The sequence below is a fragment of the Nyctibius grandis genome, chromosome 5 (genome assembly GCF_013368605.1).
Source record: "Nyctibius grandis isolate bNycGra1 chromosome 5, bNycGra1.pri, whole genome shotgun sequence".
In the NCBI taxonomy this organism is placed as follows: Eukaryota; Metazoa; Chordata; class Aves; order Nyctibiiformes; family Nyctibiidae; genus Nyctibius; species Nyctibius grandis.
The window spans coordinates 14,214,262-14,225,246 of NC_090662.1; the positions used below are offsets into that span (position 1 = coordinate 14,214,262).

At 39.7% G+C, this 10,985-nt stretch overlaps 1 protein-coding gene across 7 annotated transcripts in view; it reads right to left on the reverse strand.

The window, feature by feature from the left end:
- The window catches only part of PHTF2 (putative homeodomain transcription factor 2), a 76,824-nt gene that overhangs the window by 65,275 nt on the left and 564 nt on the right, over positions 1-10,985 (reverse strand). The window contains exons 1-2 of one of the 7 annotated variants that reach the window (XM_068400409.1): positions 4,555-4,642; positions 3,458-3,667 (exon numbers count right to left, since the gene is read on the reverse strand). The exons of 3 other annotated variants lie outside the window; for them this stretch is intronic. The gene's annotated coding sequence lies outside the window, so the exon portion shown is untranslated. Of the gene's footprint in view, positions 1-3,457; positions 3,668-4,554; positions 4,643-10,760; positions 10,819-10,985 lie in introns of those variants that run through there. 3 more of the 7 variants (XM_068400410.1, XM_068400411.1, XM_068400412.1) reach the window with 3 other exon arrangements.

Here is a 10,985-nt window from a genome sequence, read left to right on the forward strand (position 1 = left end):
CCAGGTCCTTCTCTGCAGCGCTGCTGTCCAGTAGATCAGATGAATTTATTTGATTTCTATCAACAAACCTGTTATTTAGATTACCCATGGTTTTCCTATTTTTAAGGAACTCTCTACATTAAATCCTCCATAGAGTCTATTTTTGTGATGTTTAAAGCATATTTGCATACATATTTGCATACACAAATGCAAAGATGATGCTTACAAAAGTAAATACGACAAAATCATGGGATGGATGTCTCAAAAGACTTTAACAGAGTTTGATGTGCTAAGTAAAAATACCTCTACAAGGAAATATTACATGCTTTCTTCAAGAGACACCCAACAATTTCTGAGCACACTGAAATTAAAGGTGACGAGGTTTGTTTAATTCTTTCTGGAGAGTGTGTCTGCTTGCAGGGGCTGGGATCTATATGTGGTTTGGGTTTTGGGGGGTTTTTTTGGGACAGTATAATGAGTTTGATACACTTGACCTGAAGCTGACTTATCTGGATGAGAAATGGATGGTAACAATTCAAGGCACTTAAGCTGCAGCCCTAGCTCTGACTCTGCATCTGCCCACAGCTCACTGAGCACCTACAGAGAACCAAGTACTGCAACTATTTCAGAACTCTGCATATTCATTACAAGTTAATACGTTATTCAGCTGACAATTTGTATTGATATTGATCCTGAAGTCAGACTGTACAAGCTGGGCTCTAAGGCACATCAGTATCAAATGGGTAGTAAAGTGAAAAAATCAAAACAGCTGGTACACATCCACAAGCACAGCAGAGCACTTGACTCTTCTTCTGCCTTGTTCTCCTCCCATCCTCTCCAGATCTAGCCATTTGTTTCATGTTCTGTGTCCTTTGCACTCAATTGTACAATGTCCTGTGTAGAGCAAATACAGCAAGATTAACTTAATCTTAACTAGTTGGAGACTTAAGAGCAACACAAAAAATACTCCCAACTTCAGAGAGTAGACAGAACATCCAAATATGAAAGCTGGATCGCAACATCTCTGTGACATTCAACAGAGCCGTCCATTACCTTTCCATCAAACTCACAGGTAATACTACGAATAACAAGCGACATTTTTTGATCAAAACTTCATCACTTTCTTAAAACTAAAAAGAGATGACTACCTGGTTTTGGTGATCCCTATTCAGAAGGATTTCTTAGCTATTTCTTTTCCTTTTCAGAGCATAATGATACCCCATTTTAAGTAAGTACACACTCCACCTTGCAATCAAATGAGCAGTTTTTCACAAGCCACAGAAAGCTATATTTTTATGTTTTCAGGTAGTTAAATGCTCATTCAAGCCGTGCAGTGCGCATTGTTTAAGACAGGATTAGATACTGCATTGCAGATTTAAATAAATTCAAAGAAAGTATATTTAAAAATTTTACTCATATGCACTGCGTTTTGGCGACCCAAGTCAAACATAAATGCATACATTTCTAAATGACAGTCTACAGAAATAAAATCTATTCTGAACTCTGACAGAAGTTCAGAATATAACTGTGCTCCTCATAGTGACAAAGGCAAAAACATGACAATTTTTGGAAGAATATACAAGTCTAAGCAGTGTCAACTAGCAAAAGGACATAATTAAAAATACAACACAAGCAAGGAACCATAGGCAACTAGCCGCTCTCCTCGCCTGTAAACACTGTGAATCACTAAGTATTTCAAGGAACCTGTTTCCTTTATAACAATCCTAACCTGAATGGTCAGGATAACATCCAGCTGTTGAGTCAAGACTTGAATGTCCTTCCCAACTCATTATGATCATGGAATGATGAAGTTAGCATGTTCGCTAGACAGCATAAGGAAAAAAACTGCAGAGCTGTGGCATCTGTCTCAAATGTTTTTTCTAAACACCATCGATTTTTATTACCTTCAGAAGAACAACTTCTCTTAGCAGCACATTAAAGGCTGTTTTAAAAAAGTTACTGCATAAACCCATGAGAATATTGGAACTGGGTTTCAACTGCTTTCCACAATAAAACTGATTTACCATTATGTTAGATCCTCCATATTACAGTTTCACAATCACAAGCAGAATTCACTAAGATTTCCTGGTATGAAGAGTAAGAAGATACAGTGAATCAGAACAGCAAAGCCTATGGCCTAAACTAGTAAATCTGTAGCAACATTTGTATCACGCAAACTCACTTAAAAGTAAAGCATTATACCTGCTAATGTACAGCTAGAAAATAACTTTAATGAGGGAAAAAAACCTCACTTTCCAGGTCCAACATCAAAATATAAGTTAACATTATCGTCAAATTGTTGGCATTATTTGATATTTTAAGTTCATTTTAAAAGAGCCCAATAAACAGCTTAGTCACATTAGGCATCTGCTGTTGACTGAAAAGCTGCCTCTGCCATGACGAAACAAACCAATGCAGGTACCAATGTAATGCAGATCCACCACTAAAACTTCCCAGGAGTCATCCTTCCTGCACTCGGATCCATGGGAGTTCTGCCACTGCCACCAAGAACAGGATTAAACCCTTGAAGCAGTGTTTCAAAAAACACATTCTTTTCATGTGCATTACAAATGAACCATTAAATCCACATTTCCTTTTTTAAAAGGAACATCAAATACTATATAATGCACTCAGTGTTCTGCTTAAGTACTTTATCTATGCATCACTGTTCTCAAAACAGCATTTCAGAATTGCAAATTGTACACAAGCAAATTAGAAACTTGTCACTCCCAGGTTCACACCTTTCAGTGGAAGTTTGATCACGTTCCTTTCAGCCAGCCTTAAGAAAAGCAGCCAAAGGGAAGGAAAAAAATAAAACAAAATTAAAAAAACAGACTGTTAACCTAAGGACCATATCAAGCAGCAGCATAAAAAGTACTCTCGCTGCCATGCCAGCCAAGGCTCCCCCAAGTTGTTGCCTTGCAATCCAAGGCCATGGTAGCTCGTAAATAAAAAGTAATTAACATATCTGCTTTCCCCAAAGAACACCAACAACTCTGCTAAATTTGGATACCAGCATTCCTAAGACACTGCTTATGAAAGAGAATCAATTTTCAAACTTTGTTCTTCACTCTATCTCAAAAAAAAAAAAACAAAATACACAAAAAAAAAATCCCCCCCAAACAACTAGTGAAAAAAACATTGCACATGCCTAGATACCTGTTTGGGGAGTTTTGTTGGTTGAGGAGTTTAGCAGGCCAACAACAGCAACAATAAAATATGAACTAGACCCTACACTGGCTGTTGTATCAAGCCCTGTTCTTTATGAACACAGACGTACCAAACGTGATATATCATGACACATACAGACATCTGGCAGCGTGTCCGTACCTGCCTGTGCCTCCCGTAAGACGGCAGTTACTGAAAAACAGATACTTTCTCAGGCCTCTGTATTTTGCCCACAAACCACGGCATCTGACCCCATTTCTGCCACCGCATATTTATTCTTCCTTATAAGCTCATGCCCTTTATCACTTACCATCCCAAGCTGGAAGCTCTCACGGTTGCAGCTGCAGCACAAAGCACGCAGTGAGAACGAGTTTTCAAATTCTGATGGGGAGTAGGTTCGACTTTACCATCTTCACCTCCACAGCAAACACGCCAACATCCGAAGGACAAATTAGCAAGGAAGTATGACAGAAAACAACTGGCTCCCGAGGAATACTTGTTTTGCCAGTGAATTACACAACTGTCCAAAATAGTAGCAAAATGTTGAGTATCAGGATTTCTGAGATTTATTTCGGGTTCTGGGAAAAGAACATTGCGTGCAGTTGTTGCAACTGCTGCAGCCATTTCTGGAATCTCTGCCCTCAGCCTTAAGGTCTGTGCAAATTCCCTAATTTTGTTACTTAACAGGTTTCTGTTCATGGCTCCATTTGAAGTGACATGACACAATTTCATAGTTACCTTACTTGTAAAAATAGGGGGGGAGGACTCTGTACTGAGAAGTCCAGCATTCTACACCTCTCATAACTTACTCCTGAGCCTGCTGCAGTGTTTATTAATTAGCAAAAAGCTCCTAATATTTAAATATATTCTACTGTTTAATGAAGTGGAAAAAATTCAAGCTCTTAAAGGGGACTATAATCAAGTCAATTTTGCCTCTTATCTTCTATAAGAGATGTTAGTTACAAAATTTCCATTAATCCAAATGCAGTAATTGCTGCCAGCATCCTAGACCTACAAGCCAAACATTTCTGAAAATGCTGCATCTTTAAAAAAAAAATAAATAAAACACAGTATACGGTCAATCTCAAGTTTCCATTTCTTGTACTGAATACTACATACATACATATGTCATTAAACATATTTACAATCTTATAATGAGAAATCCCTGAAATATTGCATGTATACATCTGCTCTTAGAACTGTAATAACTTTATAAAGAAATAGAATTTCTATTACTCTGGTTTTCATTTATATACACATTCTTTTAACAAACACTCAGAAAAAACCCCACCCAAAATATAGTGGCCACTTTGAAATAAAATGCTGTGCTCCTTTTCTCCTCCTTGTGACTCTAAACACAACAGTAATTTCCTGCAACAATAAATCTTGCTGACTGAAAATACTGACTTGGTGTTTAGGAAGACGTGTTTATCTGTCACCAGGCAATGCACGGCAGAGCTGTGGCTTCTCGATGAGCAGAGTCAGGAAGTTGAAAACCACTCCTAAATGACCAAGTTTGCATCATGTTCTACAAATAGTTATCCAGCAAGCTTTTGAAGCAGCTGAGGCACGAAGCGGCTGAGCTGTCAGAAAAAGCTGCAGTCTCTTGTAACAGCCACTCTTCTGCAGGAATATAGTAGCAAATGCTGAGCCTTTATTTTTTAAAAAGGCTCTGGAGTGATCCAAGCAAGGAATCGCAGGGTAACAAGCCTTACATGTGTATCTGGCAAGCTCCTCAAAACAATCATTAAAAATAGAACACCATTATACCTGAAAGACTATCTGATAGGGTCTAATCAGCAGTTGCTGCAAAGGAAGATCATGTCTTAGTCTATCAGTATTTCTGAACGTGTCAAACTAACTGATAGATGAGAGCAAGTGAAGAAACATACGTGGACTTTCAAAGAGCCTTTGGAAGGATGTCAAAGACTTCTAAATAGACTGCTGTTTGTGAAACACAAACATTGCCGCAGATCAAAAACCAGCCAGAAAATTGAACAAAATTTTGAGGTCAACATTGTTCATGGCAATAGTTTAATTGGATAATAAAGATTAACAGCAGCAACCAGTCTGAATAAAACGGCCTGTTCGTTGCCCGCTCAGGTGCCCAGGCGCTCTTTGGGTGGCACACAGCTGGTCTGCTGGCTCTTCCGTTCAGTGTCAGGCCAAGGCAAAGTGCACACAAATCCTAGGGAGCCCATCTGCAAACCCCTGTTCTTCTTCGTATAGAAGTGTCCTAATCCCAAAACCAAACTCAGACTAAATCTTCCAAGTTTGCTTTCTCTGTGTTCCTCCAGCGTCCACACACCTGAACACCCTGTAGTGACACGGGCAGACATTCAGGATCTCATTCAGCATACACATGCCCTTGGGCTAGCTAGCTCTTTCCAGAGGTTTGGTGTTAAAGCCACTCAGTCTGAGCGCACCCAGAAATCGTGACTTCCAACTTTTTAAGTACACTAACCATTAGACTTTTACAGGAAAGACGAACACGGACACTCATCACGCCACTGCTTCATCAGGCCCTGACAGCTAATGTTAGCTTGCAAATAAATGGAGATGCCCCACATTCCTGCTCATTCCTGGAGCTCTCAAGAGGTAACTTTCTGCAGAAGAAATCACTCACTCACTAGACATGTAAGGTCCACGCACAGCCAACGGAGAAGGTCAGGGTGGCCTAGCAAGGCTTCACAACTGTTTTAACCAGTCTAGACCAGTACTACCACAGTCCACCCTCCTCCTCAGTCACCAGCTTCCATCCCTCTTTTTACCAGTGTTGGAGCCCATCACACAGGAGACAGCCTCAAGGATCTGACTACCATTACTAAGTAAAAGAGCAGTTTTCATCTGAATTAGCTCCACAGAGCTATGGACCACAGAAGATGAGCACTAACACCACTGCGAGTACTGAGGCAGCTCTGACCAAAGTCAACTTGAACACTCTGGATCTCCACCTGCAAGCCTTCAGAAGTACCATTAACAGAGTTAATCTGGACTAATTAAGACTGTCTCCCCTCTCCTCCTCCCCCTATTTAGACCAGTAGCCTAGAGTTTTTATGAAGTACTGCCTAAGTTAAGTCCTTAAATGGTGTGAACTGAGCCCTGCCCTATTATTCCAAACCTCAAGCTTCTGTAAATAGGTCCAGCAGTGCTCACTATATTTATTTTTACACATCAGAGAAGAAAAGAAAACCCGAAGTAGTAACACCAGATGACAATTCATCTTACATTAGCAAAGCTTAAGAAGATGGCTCAACTTTAACAATGGATAGGCAACATAAACAGAATTTAATATCAATAATGCAAATGATATCTATAAGAGGGGAGGGGGAAGTGAACTACATACACCACACAAAGCTTTAAAATCAGGTATCTCAAATCCAGAAAGGAAGTTTAGCAGCTCAGTGAGGTCTTCCATTCAACGTCCTACAGTCAGAAGAGCACAGAGACACCTGAATAAAAGAGGAATGACAAGGAGAACACTGCAGTACAGCTCTGTTGATCAGTTGTGCTATCTGACCCAAAATGTCTGTATTTTATTTGAAGAAGAATATTTTAAATACTGGGGGAGGGGGAGGTGTTCTGAGAAAGGCTATGGATTATCAACCACTTGAAAGACTCTCCTGTTGAGACAGGCAAATAGGAAACAAAAATAAGGAATTATAAATTAAATAAGACTTTAAGAAATATACAGAAAATACAGTCAAGAAAACAACAGCTTCCAATAATACAAGGAACTTCATTCATTAACGGAGCTTAGAGGATAGCAAAGCCAAACATTTAACAGAGAAATATTATATTACAACACATAATTAGGCTGTTAAACTCAGTACCACAGGAAGTCACTGAAGCCAAGATTTTACTCAGATTCAAAAAGAAAGCAGCTATTTAAACACACAACAATAAGAAAAAAATACAGACACAGCTGAGAGAATCTCAAGCTTCATGACCCAGGATGCAAGAAAACGTCCGAAGAGCTCACCGGGCTGTATTTGGCTGTACAAACTCTACCTAACCTGACCCCACAATGGCCAGTAGCAAATACCAAGGAAAGCGTATGAGCAACCTGGCAAGCATAGAACAAAGTGTCCCTTAAGACAGCTGAACACGAAGAGTGTTTAGCTGCCAGGCTGGCATCTGCCAACCACCTAACCCCCAAAAGCATCTGGCACTGGCCGACTTCCAAAATGTAAGGCTTGCATGACTACATATTTGATGATATATTGCTTCAATTTCTTCTCCCACTTTGCATTTGTATTTTATTTTTTTAAGAACAAGAACGACAAATGTATTTGCAAATAGGAGTTCAGTTCAGTGCTTGGATTCATTCCAGGAAGCCGTCTAGTCTCTCTGGAGTATGTCTACCAAGACCACCTCAAATGAACAAAGAATTAAATACTGAACACTACATGTCTCACTTAAAGAGTATACCCAGCAGAAGTGAATTTGGAAAAAATCCTCTTTACACATGTAAATTAAGAAAGAAGAGAATAGCTCTATGAACTCTCTGATATCCTCTCCTCAATTAAAAAAAAAAACACAAACATAAGCTCTATTTCCAAATTTCTTGATGGGTATCTCTAGATATGTATACATGTTTGCTCTAACTTTGAATCTGGTCCTGCTTTGAGATGGGGTTGGACCAGACGGGTGACTTCCAGTGACCCTCGTCAACCTACATTATTCTATGATTACATGTAGAGCATACCCAAACATTACACAGTAATACATTATAGCCCTAATTACTATTAACTCTTTTCTCCCCTATAGGCAATTTATTAAGCTCTTTGTATTCTCCTTACAAATTTGAATATAATTTCTTCAAGTAGTTAACAGTTTCCTCTGTACCCAGCAAGAAGGACTTTTATGAATAACAGCACACTAAACTCAAGGAAGAAAACATGATATTTAAAGCTTTCAAAGTCTTTTATTTTTCACGCCACTACGTATCTTAGAGTAAGTAGCCGTCAACTGTCCTTGAACAGTCAGAAGGAGAAGTACCTCTGACAAAGGTATTCTAAAAGATTTTTGTTTTGTTTCCTTCATAAAACAAAAAAAAACATTACAGAAAAAACAGGCCTACCTTGTTCCGTGGGCAGAAGCAATTAAGTCTGTCTGCTTTTGCCAGTGTCCCGTGGCTCCCTATTGTCCTTCTCCACCTCACCCAACACATTTTTCCTGCCCCCCACCTGTATTACCAAGTGCCCCAAGTATTTGCCTGGGCCAGCAGCAGTACACACCACGGTGGCTCAGAGCTTAGCATGGAGACTGGCCAGCAGCTGCTCTTTCTGAAGAAAGAAGGGACTCAATTATAACCGCCTTTCTTTGGGTGGGAATATTAATTTGGGTCACTATCTGCCAAAAGTTTTATAAAAATTTGTCACTGCATAGGTACTTAATGTCTTTCAGTTGCCATTAAATTTAGTTTCATCATCTGACTGACTAAAGAGGTTACTCAAACACGAGAAGGCGGACAAAGAAAATAATTGTACAAGCTTTGTGTCCTTAGTAAGCCTAGCTAAAAATTCACATAAACTGTTCAGTGATGAATCCGTAGAGCATGCTGTTTATTATGAAAAGAACTTCCTCACAAGCAAAAAAACACCACCCTGTGACTGTCATCACTCTCACTCACAGATGTCCTGAGAAAAGGAAAAAAAAATTATGTTTTTATTTCTTTAACAAAATTGCTACTATGAACAGGTAGAAAATACGATATTTAGAAAAAGCCTGGGCAGACAGTATATGTAACTCTGGAGAACTGGGAAAGAAATAATGTCCACTGCTTTCCAGTGACCTCTGCCAGCTGTGACTGGAACAGCATTGTTCAACTCTTCCCTGCCTGCTTAACCGCCTCAAAGTTGACTGGAAGACTTTTTAATGCAGCTATGCCTCCCTTCTAATACAACATCAACACTCTGTTTCCTATTTCAGAGCCCACAGGATTTTGAGTTCTCCCAGAATTCACACCAATATTAGGCAGCTATGGATACAGCTGGGGCCAACTTTTTGAGACAAGCTTTGGGAGAAATCCAGTCCTACCAGAATATTTGAAATGCTTCGTGGAGTTCCCAACAACTACTGACAATTTATTTGTATGTCACATTCCATACAATACAAGAGGAAAAAATTCTACTACAAACGTTGAATTAAACTAACTAGGTTTCCAAATTCTTTTCCAGATGACTCAGGCTCATGTTTTATCCTTTATAGTATTTATATTCAGAATAAAAACACACATTGGCAGCAAAACATAGCAACAGAAAATCCAACTGCACAAACATTCCACTTCAAACGGGAATCAGGATCTAAAACACACCAGTTCCAAGTATCGCCCTCAACCTTCACCTGCAGATATGAAAACTGACTGCAAATATTGTAAAGAAGAGCTCTGGGGAAAAAAAAAAAAGCCAAAACTGACAGAAGTATGATGTGCATACATACACCAGTTCATAAACGCCCTACTGGAACAAAAATAAAGACTTCAGAGAGAAGGATTATCCTTTCCATGGAGTCACAAATAGAGAGGCAAATCAAAGATCACCAAAACCCTCAGAACTACAGAAACAGCCAAATACATACAGCTATTTGTAATCCAGAGATTTATTCACAGAACGCATTTAGCCTCTATCCCCAGGAAAACAAAAACGCCTTGTACCAAGAGCTAATGTATGTAACAGAAATATATCCTTCTGCCACTCTAAGTGCAGCTAAAGATACTAGGATTCACTTACTAGGATTAACAGGTTATATCAAGTGATGCACTTCTCATGAAACAGGTACCACCATCTGTTTAACAGCATCAACAGGAAGATATAAGCAGGCAAATTACTGATGACACACTGTGTTTGGTCTCATTACTATTAGAGAACTCGTGTGTCAAAATTGTAAAAGCAGCTGTATTTTCTGTAGAAATGTTTCATCACAAAGAATTTCAGAACATTAATTAAAGTACTTTCAACAAGTCAGGTTTTCTAATTAATTACTTTTTCCAGTTAATTATATGACAGATGGTTAAGACACTGGCAAATTTGGAACAAAATGCAAGACTCAGTAGCATTACTTTTCAAGTGACCAATAACATGTAAAAGTAAAAGACAAAATACAAAGCACAGAGCTTGAGAATACGAACTAAATCTGTCACTGAATCCCATATACCTGAGTCACAAGCACCCAGGGTACAAAAAACAGAAGTAAAAGAAGCTCACACCTGGATAGTTCCAGTACTGCATAATCGGTTTTCCCTGCTGCTCTCTCTTTTGTTTCGATAGAAAAGACAGAAAATAAAGCACTTGCCAGAAAATGAATATGACAAAAGAAATTTTAACTTGCGTGAAGTAGCCTAACATTTAGTTTCCCAAACTGAAAACCAAGGACAACACATAAGCTGTAGACAGGTTGTCATTGGGTTGGGGTGAAAAGGGGAGAAAAGGGGCAAGGAATAGAAAGAAAGCACCAAAGGATGAGGAAAGCGTGTAAAATACAAGAATACAGAAGGAGAGGAGGTCAGAGATGAAGGTGAAGATGCTGAAATTTAGGACCTTTAAAGGAGAAAAAAGTCCCATCACCTGACACAGGCATTAAAGCAGCTCAAGATGCATTAAAGAACTTACCAAGGAAAAGGTGTATTATAGGAGAAGTCACTCTTACGAGTAGGAATAACACGTACGGACACGGCTACCGCCCCAATGAACTCGGCAACGGGAGGCCACCGAGCCCGCTCGCCGAAGGCTCAGGACGGCTCCGGCGGCTGCAGCAGCCGCACCTGATGCGTTACCCGCCGCGGCGGGAAGGGCCCCCCAGCAGCCGCCCTCGGACCCCACCGCCCCGGCGCGAAG